This window comes from Choristoneura fumiferana, chromosome 8 (assembly GCF_025370935.1).
Source record: "Choristoneura fumiferana chromosome 8, NRCan_CFum_1, whole genome shotgun sequence".
In the NCBI taxonomy this organism is placed as follows: Eukaryota; Metazoa; Arthropoda; class Insecta; order Lepidoptera; family Tortricidae; genus Choristoneura; species Choristoneura fumiferana.
In genome coordinates this window covers 19,988,594-20,003,696 of record NC_133479.1, presented here as the reverse complement: position 1 = coordinate 20,003,696, position 15,103 = coordinate 19,988,594, and the positions used below count along the sequence as shown (strand labels likewise).

The following is a 15,103-nucleotide window of genomic DNA, read 5'->3' as shown; positions in this document are numbered from 1 at the left end:
GAAAATTTCCAAAAAAAATCGCTATCTGCTATTCGATTTAGCAGAAATTTGGTATGGATACTTATGTAAATCCAGTGACAATACAATAATCTGCATGGTAGTGAAATTCTCCGCAGGGAGGAGCTATTCAGCGGTTAGTGGCATCGACCTGAAATTGGAAAGAAAAGAAAAAAAAAATTTATTCGTGACAACTACACAAAAAAAAACAGAAGAAAACTAAAATATACGTATCACGGTCACGAAATGGGCCCAAATCAGCATAACGCCGCCCGTGCGAACGGCGGTGGTCTTCCTTTAGGACCATCAGGACTGCATACATTTCACAAAAATAAACAAAACAACAAACAGTGAAAACGACATATTGCGACATACGAATTAGGTACAGAGATGTACTCGTACCTTGACTGAATATGCAAGTATAGTAAACAAAAACTAAAATCATTAAAAATAGGAACGAAAATTTTAACATAAACTTATTTTAAAATAAAACAGTATCACTGTATACCGCTGTGGCTGTTTATTAAAAATCATCTAGATAATTTTGAACATGAAACTACCGTGAGACTCACTCATATTAAATATAATGACCCGGATAACTCACGTCTTAAATCGAGTTTAGCTCGACATGCCGCATGGCGCATGCAGCCGCTGAGTCGCGTTGCTCCAAAGACGAGGGGCTACGGATTAGCCCGAAACATGTCGAGCTAAACTCGATTTAAGACGTGAGTTATCCGGGTTTATATTTAATATCATCTAAATAACTTTTATTGAAATCGCTCGATAAAAATCAAGCATGAGGTACTACGAGTAAGTATAGTGGTAGTTTGAAATATGCATGGACAGCACTGGATAGTCGCACAGTTTAATGGGCTGTTTCACCACCCATTGATTAATTTTATTTGACGGATAAGTGTGATGCCGTCTCCGTCTATTCGAACAAAACAAACAGAGACGGCATCACATTTATGATGAAATAGGGGGTTAGACTTTTATTTAACTTGCTGTGTATGTATGTGCTCGTTAAATCCCATCCAGTCATAGATAGTTAGTCCTACTTATCCCTTTCAGGGATCTCTAACAGTGAACCTTTCAGTGAATGAGAAGAACAATCTGTAAGGTATCGACAAAGAATCACTGATAATCATGGTAGAAATAATACCGTCGTTTTAAACGTGACGAATCGAAACTCTTCTTTTTTCAAAATCGCTCCCCGCATATCCCTTAAGCCACTCCAACCCATCATTGTGGATTCCCTTTGGCACTCTCTCCCCTCTCCGAAGAGATCTTAACGCTCACAAACTTTCCGATTCCAAACTACAAACTCACCTCGCGTCGCTTGTGCTACAGTTCAACGACCATTGTACTGTACCGTCAAAGAAGAGTTGACTGAATGATTGACTGATATAAATAAAAACGTTTATTCTGCAGATAGACAGCAAAGTGTTCTTTTACGTGTCTTTTTTAACTATACTATACCAGCGCTCTTGGCATAAGTAACAGTCATCTTTACCTTAAAGAAGCCTTAAAGCTAGCAAAACAAAGTAAAGAAATATAGAAAAAAAACAATAAAAATGACGTAGGTTAAATATCTATCTAGAATTACAGGGTTGTATGGGTGGCCTAGTGTAAGCCGTGGTGGCCTAGTGATTTGATCCATCGCCTCTCAAGCAGAGGTTCGTGGGTTGGAACCCCGGCTCGCACCTCTGAGTTTTTCGAAATTCATGTGCGGAATTACATTTGAAATTTACCACGAGCTTTGCGGTGAAGGAAAACATCGTGCAACAAACCTGCGAAGCGATTCAATGGTGCGTGCGAAGTTCCCAATCCGCACTGGGCCCGCGTGGGAACTATGGCCCAAGCCCTCTTGTTCTGAGAGGAGGCCTGTGCCCAGCAGTGGGACTTATATAGGCTGGGATGATGATGATGGGTTTCTTTATTGTTTTCTTATTTATTTCTACATAAAATGTAACAAAAAGGTAAACAGGTATCGAAGCTGATTGTCGCATCCATGTCAGCGGCCCGCTTCCGAGCCGGTGGGCGCGTTCTTTCATCTTTGTTTCTGCTCGTAATACGTTTTGAATACGCTTTGAACATGTCGACAAAGGGATTTGATAAAAATAAGGCGGTGACGTTCTTTGCACGGTACCTTATTGTTAGAAATAAAGATACAAATTATCGTCAACTGGTAACTCTACCAATGGTAGTTGCTATAGGTATCGAGATAGATCAGTAATTCCACAAATTTAAAATCATTATCGTCATAAATGATATCAGCCGTAGGACGTCCACTGTTGGTCATAGGCCTCCCCCATAGACCTCCAGTTGGCTCGGTTGGAAGCGGCTTGCATCCACCGTGAACCCGCGACTTTAACCAGGTCAACCGTCAATCTCGTTGGTGGACATCCTAAGCTCACCTAGCCCGTCGTATATTTAGAAAATACATAGGAAATTCATATTTTAAGGCAAAGGAAATTAATGAGAAGTCAAAATCAAAATTAGGCATTATTTAATTTAGGTTATAACAAACAAGTGCTTCAGCAGTCATTAATATGACCGTCAAAAAATCTACTACCGGTTCCTCACCGGTTCGGAAAAACCGAAAAGCCTCTGTTGACAAGAAATTGACATAGACATAACTTTATTTCGACATCAAACTTAAGATAATACATAATTTACAGAAAAGAAAAACATTTGATGATGTCGAAAAGGAATTGACTCAGCATTATGCTGCAGTAAGTATATGCTGCCTACTACAGCGCTGATTTTCAGCCAACACCTTCATATCTTTGCACCTAATGTGTTGGATCGGAATCAGCACAAATAAGTTTGTGTCGGAAAAGTGTACAATAAATAGGTAATAATAAATATATAGATTTACGAAGAACAACAATAGCTTATAATCTGTGATTAAATATGTAGAAACCAAACGCAAGTCTGATTAAAAGTCAAAATGAAGGTACTCGTGTTAGAGATATGAATAAGCATGAATAAGTAGCCTTCCCGCTTGCGGGGAGTGCTTTTTGCAAATTAATTAAATATGTACTAAGTTTAAACTTAAAATTACTAATAGTGACTAATTTTTTGAATGGCGGAGTCAAGTTAAGGGTATTGGCAAGAAATTCAACAGGGTGTGTTTTTGTTCAAAACAGATCCAAATGTTTTAATGACTTATTTGTGTACATCATGTGTATTTACCAACATTATTTATACAGTAGATCGCTATTAATTGTAATAAGGGATCGCCAATGCAGATCAGTATTATTTCCAAACATCTATGCCGATGATATAATCTAATCTAAGCCTGAGACATTCTGAATGTCTTCTTAGCAATAATTTTAATTTGTGTGTAATTGATCGGTAATATTTTTGGAATTTTGTTATAATAATATATGCAATTTCTCAAAATAACATTTTGCTGTAAAATCCAGTGCCAGTCTGTAAAATGGAACTTTAAGTTTTCCTAAAGTTTCCAGGAAAGCCCATGGGCTTAGTGATACTTTTAAATAAAAAGGACCCTCTTGTGTTTTTTTTTATCAAAAAAAACTTACCTACTCATTCTCTCATGTTGTTTACATACAATATGAAAATCGATTGTGTTAATAGTTCAGATATTTTAGAGTTATTAGATAGCTCTAATGTTTATGACGATGCAATGCAATTTTTAGCAAACCTTCTTCAACTCAAGATCGATTCTTTATGGGTAGTCTAAAGTTCGCCCAGACGCACGAACATGCACCCCTGGCATTACCTTCCCTCGAGTTTTTCATCTCTTTCGCACCATCGGCATCCCCTATTGCCCTCGCATTTTGTGCAAACGTCATTGCGTGGCGCATTGTCTGCCTTCAAAATACAAGCTGATACCGACCATGAGAAGTAAAATGTAGAGTCTATGTTTGGAGGAAACTCGAGCCCAGAAACGAAATTGGCATTTACATGAACAGGAGAAAAGCGAGTTTTCCACAGCAGAATTCGAAAATGGAATAGAAATGTATAAAGCGACCGAGTTAGATTTGCCGTTCGCCGGTCGTCGAAGATTCCGAACGCAGCAGGAATAAGGTTAGAAGTTGTGATAGAATTGATTTGAGGAGTGTATAATTAAGTTTGTCGCTTTGTGCCTCCGCCGAGCGCCGCATTCGATGACATGTACGGGCACGCGAACGTTTTTGTTCCATTTTCAGTTTTTTAAATTACGAAATTGACATGTTTGTGACATTAGTTTTAAATGGCAACACCGATGTTAGTTGCCAGTGTCTTGTGGACGTAATGTGAAGCAGTAAGAAGGTTGCATACAAGGTTGTGAATTAGTCGGTGGCCTGTAATTTCGTATACGATTAGTATTAAGATTAAGAGAGTGTATTAGTTGTAACTTCATGTTAATAGTTAAGTGCTTTGGAACGAGCAAAAGCTGAAATAAAACTTGGGAAACTAGGATCAAGTAAGTGAATTTTCATAAAATCTGTGTAAATATTAAAATGTAATCAAATTGGTATGAAATCGTAATGAAAATGTCATGAAAAAGGCTGTAGTGGTGTAGTGCGGCTTCGGTTCGTTGACCCCGTTGCCACGGCGACGGAGGCACGCGGGCGGGCCCGGGCGGCGAGCATAGCGTGTTTGCATCCTTTGCTTATTTAGGCACAGGAAGGATTATGCGATATTATTGGATAGCCTTTGGCTGTTTGTAGGGCAGAGTGGCTCCTTCCGATATTTCGATAATCGCGAACGATTTCTATCTACGTGCAGATCTTTATTTGCGATATCTTTATGACTTTTATAGACATATTAAATAGCAGGTTATACATCATGTGGAAGCTGATATATCCTACTAATATTACAGATGTGTTTTTGACAGGTTATGTGTGTGTGTGTGTGTGTGTGTGTGTGTGTGTTTTCACATTAAAAACTACGTATGTAAAGCTGGATTTCGGGAATAATACACAGGATACTTTTTATCACGATATTCCTACATTCAGTAAATGAAAACCACCATGTAATTTTTGGAAATTCTTATACGAGTTTAGTGAAGTTCCGGAAATTCAAATCAACTACCAAATCCATTGGTTCACGTGCAAAGTTGTGACTATAAGGACTAGTAATAAGGAAAGTCTAAAAGGACTAAAAGGCTACGCCGTAGCACTAATCGTAGATACCCGTTACACTTTTGTTTCCCTCATCGAATTGAAAACCACATTCAATTTTCACGCTCCATATCGCGCTGACCACACCTCATCATCGGTACACCACAGACAAAAAACGGTCATTTTTAAAGGCTGACCAGGATTATAAAAAACCTGACGCGAGGGCAGCACTTCTACGTTTTATATTGCAACATTCTTTACACTTAGGTACATTACGATACCTACCAGTCATATTGACAACGGTGTCAGTGATGTCATTTAACCTGTCCTCTCCCAGAGGCACAGATTTGTGCCCAAATTCCTTTGATCCTGTTATCCTGGGAGATGACAGATTAAAGGAATATTTTCTAATCCCTCGGACTTTTTCCATGAAAAATACTTGTATACATTGTGAATTATTTTCCTTCCAAGGCTATGGATAATCTTCGGCATTTTAACGCGCAAAAATACAAAATAACACTTTAAAATACCATGCGCAAACAACGTTCTTCCTTTTTCTTCTCTTTTAAAATATGGCTTTTCTGTCCTAATTAATAGGACAATTTCGCCAGTGTCAAAGTAAACTCTCTTTGAGAGGGACGTTGTACGGTGATTGTAGTTTTTGCAACTTGATAGTAAAACTCCAGAAACCACGTGGAGACAACTTGCGCATTAAAAAATGTCAGACACGAGAGCAATATAGAATTTTGTGATCACTGTTCACTGTTAAGGTTAATCGCCGCATAAAACACTATCAAAATTATACTTCAACTAGCCAAAGAAACAGAAATAGCAAAATTAGATATTGTCTACATCCGCCATGTTCGAATGCTACAAATCGAATCCGCAAACAACGTTAAACTTTGACAGCAATAGACAAATGACATTTGAATTTAGTGTTACCAGTGCAAGAAATAAGTTCTATTGGTTTTCCGCAATATGGCAAGGTTTTTTATAATTCTGGTCACCCTTTACTCTCGGTTACGCGTGAATCGGTTTTTCCAAGCTTTAATTTATTTAACTTTAAAAAAACGAATTGAAAAAACATGGTTTTTGATTTCTAGCTAACAGGGGTGATACAAGCTCAATAGTTAGTATCTATGAAGGTCAGGTAACGACTGGTCCAGTCTCCAAAGCAGGATAACTAAAAAATGTCTTTCCCAGGGTTTCACAGATCTCCATACCAAATTTCATCTAAATCGATTCAGCTTAAGTGTGAATAGATAAAAAACAGATGGATTTTTGCGTTTAATGTATTTGCACGGATTAGGCGCGGGAAAGTATCGCTGTTTCATAATGGACGAACGATTTTTTTTCTGAAACTGTAAACTATTCAGCATATATTTCAGGACTAACTTGTAGATCCCTATAGAATAGGTTAGGTTAGTTTTATAACAATCTTCAAGTATTTGCAGTTTAACAAAACAGTTGGGTAATGAACCAGTTAGAAAAAATGATTTGGCGAAAAATTAGAGAACCATCGCGTGTGTCTCGTTACATTGCGGGGCCTGGCGGCCATGGCTTCTTATGTGACCGGCCATTAACGGCAGTGTACTGCAACTCAAATTATATTTCACCGTCTAAATAAGCTTTTATTTACGAGCGGTTCGCGTGGCGAGCTGAGCGATACAAGTACAAGCGCGGTTACTGCTTTTGTTTCCGTCAAATAAATCTACGTTAGCCAAAATGGTGTTTGAATAAAATTATGTGCGAATTTACGGTGTTTTGCGTTAAAACAATGGTGGTTAGTTTTGGCTGGAACATAGGTCAGCGGCGACAAAAACATAGAGTCATATGAGTCGCCTTTTTGAGCAAAGATTAATTTAATGAGTTATAAAAAAACCGTATACGAAATCAAACAAAAGTTCATCACCTGAGTAACACAACGATTCATTACACACATCTACATCTGTAAGGTACCATCAGCCAAATAGGAGTTCTATTAATTTTTAAACAAATTCCTATCAAATGAATGAATGTCGCCAAAGTCGAACTTTCAAGTTGACAGACACGTCTATTGGCATTATTGTTTTATGACATGCAAACGATTATCAACTTTAAGGTGGTAGACCACATATTTGGCTGATGGTACATTGTACGTACTTACTTACACACACAAAATCAAACAGAGATACAATACCATGATTAAACTCCGGTTGACTTCGAAACGCATCTGTGTAGTGCAGTGGCGTAGCGTGGGTATCCGCCGCCCGGGGCGGAAGAAAATTTTGCCGCCCTCTGGTTCAGGCTTTAAAAAACTATAGTAGGTACACAAGCTGTCATTAATGTACCATTCATTATAAAAAAGGGGATTCCCGATTTCGTCACAGTATTTAGTAGAAAGTAACGGAAAAATTCATGCTCATTCTATATTCAGTCCGAATCGTAGGTGCGACAAAACAGTAATATATATCCACATATTATATGTATTCAGTATTATTTATTATGGAATTTTGCCGCCCCCCCCAAAATTGCCGCCTGGGGCGGACCGCCCCCACTACGTTACGCGACTGGTGTAGTGTGGTGGTGAAAGTTGGATTTGTGTGATGTGTGTATTCTTATAGTGTGGAGGCGGAGGAGCTGCATGAACACACATTTGTTGCATAGCCGTAGCTATCTTAAGGTCACGAGTGAGCAAAGTAATTGCATATTTTTTAAGTAGCCTGTATAGTGTCCCGCTGCTGGGCAAAAGCCTCCCCTCTTGACCTCCACAACTCTCGTTCTGACGCAATGTCAGGCCAGTCCTTTGCGTACGTGTCCAGATCGTCCCGCCATCTCCTTCTCGGTCTGCCTCGATGTCGCTGGCCGTTCTCCGGCACCCACCAAGTAACTGTGCGAGCCCACCTTTGTGGGTGCATGCGACAGACGTGTCCAGCCTATAATTATTACTATTTACAATATCGTGGCTGTATGTACCTACCTTCTAAGCCTGAACCGTAATGTCTAACGTGCGAACGCTCGCGATCACATTCGCCATCTTTTTCTCTCATTACCCCGTACTGTATGACAGAAAGAAATGGTAAATTAAGATTGCATGCGTTAGGCTGTTGCCTGGTGTCACATAAAATTAAAACCATACCTTTAGCGCTAATCGCTTTATGGTAACCCGAGCCGCCTAACACCTTCGGTACACGGCCCGGTAATGAACGGATACGTTACCGGACGCCGTTCCGGGAACTGAACCTGAGCTGGTACTCGGGTTACTTCACACCTTGAGTGATAGCCTTTAATTTTAGTAATTTGATCACCTAATTGTCGTTTCACCTTCCTTTAATTTTGTTCGCTTGTCCTTGTGTCTATGTCACTAGGCTGTCTCTCGAGAATCCATACTAATATTATAAATGCGAAAGTGTGTGTGTTTGTATGTTTGTCCGTCTTTCACGTCGATACGGAGCGACGGATCGACTTGATTTTTGGCATAGAGATAGTTTATGGGCAGAGAGTGAGACATCGGCTTTTGGATATTTTTAAAACAACGCGGACAAAACACAATTTGGAGGGAACAGCGCGCCGATTCAATTCAATGCGGTCAACGATGCACAGTGCGCGAATTTAAATCAAACAAGCTTATTTGTCTAATTCGTGATCTACCTGTTCGCGTGTTAAGCGATAATTGATCCTGCTAATACCTAGTTCTGGTTTTTCAAATAATGGGTACGTAATATACAAAAAGCAGTTAGTAACGATAAAATTCTAGCGCAAGCCAGTATATAAAATAAGAGTAAACTAAAAAATGTAGCTCAATCATATTAATCAATCAAAAAATCATTACAGACCCTATAATCAAGCCAGTTCTGATAAAAAAAAGAGTACGACCTATTATTGTATAAATCAATTTATTCATCAAAAAATCTTACAGAACCATATTGTGTGAATCCGATACAATTGAATGAACGTTCTAACGCTTCTATCTTATAATCAACACGTATATTTTAGCAATACACTGGTATAGCCATAATAAGTCTTGAAAAACTCCAGCAGCACTTTGAGCACCCTGTACTTTATAAAATTTCGTCTGCAGCTAAAACCATTACAAAAACAAAGTCCTAAAAAACATGTAGTATTCAAAGCTTGGACATATATTAACACCTAATTAGAAGCTCTAGATTTGTAAGGCAAGTTGCCGGCCAAAAGGCTCCGTAAGTCGGCGCTAGGGTTGCCAACCGTACTCTAAAACAGAGTATTGTACTCTATATCATATAGGCGTACTCTATAATCTATAACACAAATTGCTAAAATACTCTTTTTCACACAATGTTTACTATACTAGTGCCAGTCATGTTATTTTATGCAAACTCATTATCATAACCAAAAAAAGGCCGTTCTCTTTATTTACCTCCTTTGAAATCAGATATACTCTATTTCCTGTAATAAAAGGTGGCAACCCTAGTCGGCGCTGACGCTGAATTTATAAAAAAGTTGAAAGTTCAGCTTTCAGCCGAGGTGCCTCGCGGTAATTTCTAAGCCTAATTACACACGAGCTTATTTGCTACGTGCAAGGCGGCAGGGTTGGCAACGCATTACTATTTTATTTACGAATGTATGTATTGTTTATTAACTCCACGCAAAAAGAGGTATTATAAGTTTAACCGCTGTGTGTCTGTATGTCTGTCTGTGGCACCGTAGCTCTTAAACGGGTGAACCGATTTGAATGAGGTTTTTTTATTTGAAATCAGGTTTTCTAGCAATGGTTCTTAGGCATGTCTCATCAAAATCGGTTTAGCCGTTTTTGAGATATTGAACTTTGAAGTGACAAATTCGGGGGCTTATTACCCGACTGCAAGGAGTGGTATTGTTTGGCTTACAATCGGCCCGAGCGGTCCTGGCCAAAAAGACGTTTGCGTTTTTACCTGAATGCATTTAATTGAATTAAAAGTTATATTGTATTAATAAACCATTTTTAGACAAGGAATGTTATGTTATGTTATAAATAAAATTCATTAGTATTTTCGTTTGACCAGTGAAACTCTCGTGGCCCCTATTTTCTTTGGCTAGTATTTAATAATTAAACTCTTTATTCAGACAATTAAATAATAAATAAATAAATATCATGGGTTACTTGACACCAATTGACCTAGTCCCAAACTAAGCAAAGCTTGTACTATGGACACTAGGCAACGGATAAACATACTTATATAGATAAATACATACTTAAATACATATTAACATCCAAGACCCAAGAACAAACATTCGATTATTCATACAAAATATCGCCCGGCCGGGATTCGAACCCGGGACCTTAAGCTTCGTAGTCAGGTTCTCTAACCACTCGGCCATCCGGTCGTCAAACCTACAATACCTACAATAGTCCCTGTTATTAGTTACGAAATCTTATACCTATGTTAGTATATATCTTGTGGAAAGAGTATAAAATCTTTTAAGCATGATACACTCTCGCTAAAGTATACGCTGGCAACCCTGTAACTGCGCAGACGGGGGTGTGAAGTGCGTCGCACGTGACGGGATACCTTCAAACTTTTTCAAGGGTAAATATTGCGCCAACACCCCCGTGGAAAATCCACGCAAAAATTAACCATTTCTAGCCGTACACAGATTTTCCATTAAAGTTCTATAAATTTTTTAGTAGACATTAGGGAGAAGGCTATAATGTCATCAACGTAGATTACTGCTCCATTTTGATGAACTTTTTTCTTAAGATTGTTTTTTTGGAATCTTTTTGTATTTTTTATTTCAATTCCAAATTTTTTGTTACTTTTACGGTCATCCCGTAAAACCCATATCGAAAATACAAAGTGAAATATAGAGCATAGAAAAACCAGAAAAATAAGACCAGCGCTGGGAATCGAACCCAGGTCCTCAGCATTCCGTGCCACGTGCTATACCACTACACCACCACTGGACAGTGATACAGACACGAATTTCTCCTATACATCACATATTTCAGCTTGTTTTTTTTTTTTTTAGTTACTTAAGCAGCGACACTAGCGACATCTACCATCATCTAGCGGCATCGTCGCTGCTTAAGTGACTAAATAAGCAAAAACAAACAAGCTGAGATATGTGGTGCATAGGAGAAATTCGTGTCTGTATCACTGTCCAGTGGTCGTGTAGTGGTATAGCACGTGGCATGGAATGCCGAGGACCTGGGTTCGATTCCCAGCGCTGGTCTTTTTTTTCTGGTTTTTCTATGCATCTATATTTCAGTTTGAATTTTCGAACTTTTCTCTCTCAATTCATCAGTGTATTCGTCGGATTTTGTCAGTTGTTAGTGGTATCTGAAACTGTGCTGTGTTCAGTTTTGAAATAGGATGAACCCATTTCTTTCCATGGGTGTCATAAAAGATGACAAAAGGATTTATTTGATAATATTTATGAAAATGGACAGCAGCGCTCTCTGCTACCAACTACGAGCTCCAGCTCTGCGGTGTGGAAGGCAAGAGTAAACCACAAACCTGAAGGAAAAAAAGAAAAAGAATTTTGCAAATATAAAATATATAATTTAAATTAAAAACAGTCCAAAATATTTCGTTTATGTATACAACAATTTAGTAGCCGTGGAGCAACTATTATTCAATTTCCCTAATTACCAGAATATTAATGAAATAAGTAATTAATAAAATGAAAAAAAGTTAAGGGAAAAGAAAAATCGTATGATAATTGTAAATTATTGGAAGAGCAGAAATTACGTCGTCTTTCCATATTCTTGTTAAAGTCGCAAAGCTTTAATGGCAAGAAAAAAATCGCAAATAAAATGCAAGACTTACGAACGCCTTACGGAACAATTTAAAAAGCGGAAAAACTAAATGCTACTTTGAAAATCCAGAACGCAATGTTAATTAAGACTGCATAGTGTGGCGTGGCGTAGGCGTGGCGCGCTATGCCACGCCACGCCACTATGTATGGCGGGATGGAAGAGTCTGAAAGTAAGCGGTAATTAACGTCGTTGTTGTTAATTACGATCCACCGCTTTGAGGCGCTGGCGGCAGCGAGGCGCCTCGGAGTAATGAGAAATTATTAATTTTGGGTATGATTTAAATATCTTAAAAAGGTACTTATGTACTTTTAGATTACTAAATAATTTGGCTCCACTAATAAATACTAGCACTAAAGTCATCGACATAGCTCGAAGCGGCAAGTTGAAGTGGCCATGGGCCGACCACATCGGTCGAAGAACGATAATCGTTTGGGGAGAAAGGACCTCGAATGATGATTATGAACCGAAGACGTTAGCAGGCAGTGTTAGCAGTGGTGGACTGATAATATCGCGAGAGTTGCGGGCAACCGGTGGATGCAAGTGGCGAGGTTTCGTTTATTATAGCGATCTAAGGGTGACGGACGCCTTTGTTCAACAGTGGATATGTTCCGGCTAATAATTATGAAAATACTAGTGGTTCTGTGGGCTGTAGACCTCGCGAGTTTGTGTTTTACGTTTTCAAGTCACATTAATTAATTAATTTATTTATTTGGGAAACAAACAGCATATATGACACAGTTGAATATAAATTAATTTAGATAATACATAAACCAAAACAGTTTCACTTATAAAGAAGTAACATTTTTTGTTGCTCGAGCGAGCGTACTTTAGAAGTAATAGGCATGCAAAACAATTTTTTAAGCAAAATTTTTAAGTACTTTCCAAACAAAATCGTCCTTGTAGTATAATTATATTTTTGTCCAGTTAATATAAATGCGAATGGGAGTTTGTTTGTTACGCTTTCATGCTTATAACAGAAATAATCACGGTGAAAAGGACTTAAGACAATTCGATCCCGGATAATTGTAAGCTCCGAAATCGCGGTAAACAACCCCTGCGCAGATAGATCCGGGCGAAAGCTAGTTTGTAATAAACGCTCTTTGTCAAAGTTTTATTCACCCCATTCACAGTTTTCTTACTCTCTTCGGCCGCTAAAAACAAATGAAGCCACCACAATACAAATTAAGCCCCAAGTTATCTCCGTTTGTCCACAAAAATAAGCGGACACAAAAAAGCGAAAGCGCGCCTTTTGTCCCCGCTCTTAATTAAACAAAAATTGATATAATGAGGGGAATAAGCCATTATGTTCGAGGTCGGACTTGTCCTTTTTGTGGGCTTTCTTGGGAGTCCGTTTTTCGCGACAATGAGGCTGAACGGAAGAAGCAGTTCAGTTTTGTTATATCCTTATTTTAAATAGAAATCTGCCGTTTTAAAGGAAATTAATACTTTTTAAAATCTATAAAATTTAAGCATTAAAGAGTTTATAATATTCTATGTCTTCGAAGAGTAAAAAAGTTGCAACAGCCCAGTGGCATGCAGTAATTAACATTTAAGTTTTTCAGACTTTCTTAATGGTTGTTCTATATGAACTTGTTATACAAAATTCCATGTTTCTAGAACAACCGGTAGTATATACCCTGTAGATTTTCGGCTACGGCACTTCGTATGAAAACTTTTTTTAATCACTGTATCTTTTGATTATTAATTTCAGCCATGATAACTTCACGCGTTTCTAATAAAAATCCAATATATAAGAAGGTATTTTCTTTTTTTTCTTTTGAGGTATGTAATCCTGTGGCAATTTAGTTATGCCACGGCATTGATAGCCAGAGGCCTTATTTCCGTACGTTTCTGACGCTCGCGATGGCAATCAAATGACAGATTTCGCATACAAAAACTGTCATTTGATTGCGATCGCCAACGTCATCAACGTTAGGCTATACGGCCTCAGGTCAATCAACTGTTGTTCGCGCCAAATAAAGTGGTCCACAATTTATGTCAAACGCTCTTCGTAAACGAACCTCGTCACGAAGCGACTTGCACAAACAGCGGAATGGGTTTACAGCCGCGATTGTTTTACGACAGTCGGGTAATTCGTTTACGACCGTCGGAGTTGGGTGCTGTCATTCCAACCGGGTAGGGTCGGACGCAATCGGCAGCGATTTGTCAACACGCTGTGAATGGAAACGTACCTCGTAACTAACCATTCTCACTAATATCATAGTTCATCATCATCATCCCAGCCTATATAGCACAGGCCTCACAATGAGAGGGCTTATCATAGTTATGAGAAATTGTCGAAATTTCCAAAAACTTTTGGCTGCTATTGAGTTAAGGGTCCGGCTAAATGCTCAATCAACTTGCGCAAATTCGAATTTGCGCAAGCCAACATGCGCGTTGAGACAGCAAAACGGTATACCGCACAAATAGCTTTGAACGTAATATAGTTTTTGCGCCAATTTTTTGCATAAGTCTTTTGCATGCGCAAGTCGCTACGTGTCCTGTTATATAGGCATTAATCTAAAAAAATAGGTATTAATGTAAAAATTTATATATTTACTCATCAGTACAAAAGCAACAGATTACAATGGGTATATTTGTACCTATTTTTTTCAATTAAAAATTTAAGAAATCGTTTATGGTTTTCTACCCATTTACAAATCGTCTTTACAATTCGAGTCCAATTTACAACCATAAATTGGCATATTGTTATAGGGGGTGCATATTTTATACCCCAATATCACAAGGTTCTACGTTACATTTATCAAATTAACCAAATTAAACCCTGTGTTGTTCTGCTCATGGTCGAAATCAGAGTGCGTAAAAATATGATAGTTTATTACTACAGATATGTTAAAGAATGGCGTCCGATTCATTGGTATCAAAGTGACAGGTCACTGTACAGTCACGCACACGCGTCACGCACGCCGGGAATAAAATAAGAAGTAACTATAAATTGCACTTTTGTTCCAGATTGTACAAGCTTGTGGACCAGTGGGAGCTGTAAAGGTAGGAGGTGATTTAGTAAAAATTGTTTATACCGAAATTTCATATGTAAAAATAAGCGGAATGTAGAAAAACTCCGTGACGTATTTCTATTATAGCTTGTTTATATTATTACTATTATATTATCAAATTTATATTACCCTAAAACGATAGTTGTAGCCTACAACTTCTTCACGTAGAATTCAGTTTTCACTATCCCGTGGCTATGAAGTCTCTACATATATATATATGTATCTTTATATCCTTTACTTAAATGTGCCTATTGTAA

The 15,103-nt window shown here is 38.2% G+C and overlaps 1 long non-coding RNA gene across 1 annotated transcript in view; it reads left to right on the top strand.

Annotated features, from left to right (window-relative positions):
- The first annotated feature begins 4,153 nt into the window (after positions 1 to 4,153).
- Positions 4,154 to 15,103, top strand: part of LOC141430720 (uncharacterized) — a 264,703-nt gene continuing 253,753 nt past the window's right edge. The window contains exons 1-2 of the long non-coding RNA XR_012451654.1: positions 4,154 to 4,435; positions 14,803 to 14,838. This is a non-coding gene — a long non-coding RNA (uncharacterized lncRNA). The remainder of the gene's footprint in view (positions 4,436 to 14,802; positions 14,839 to 15,103) is intronic.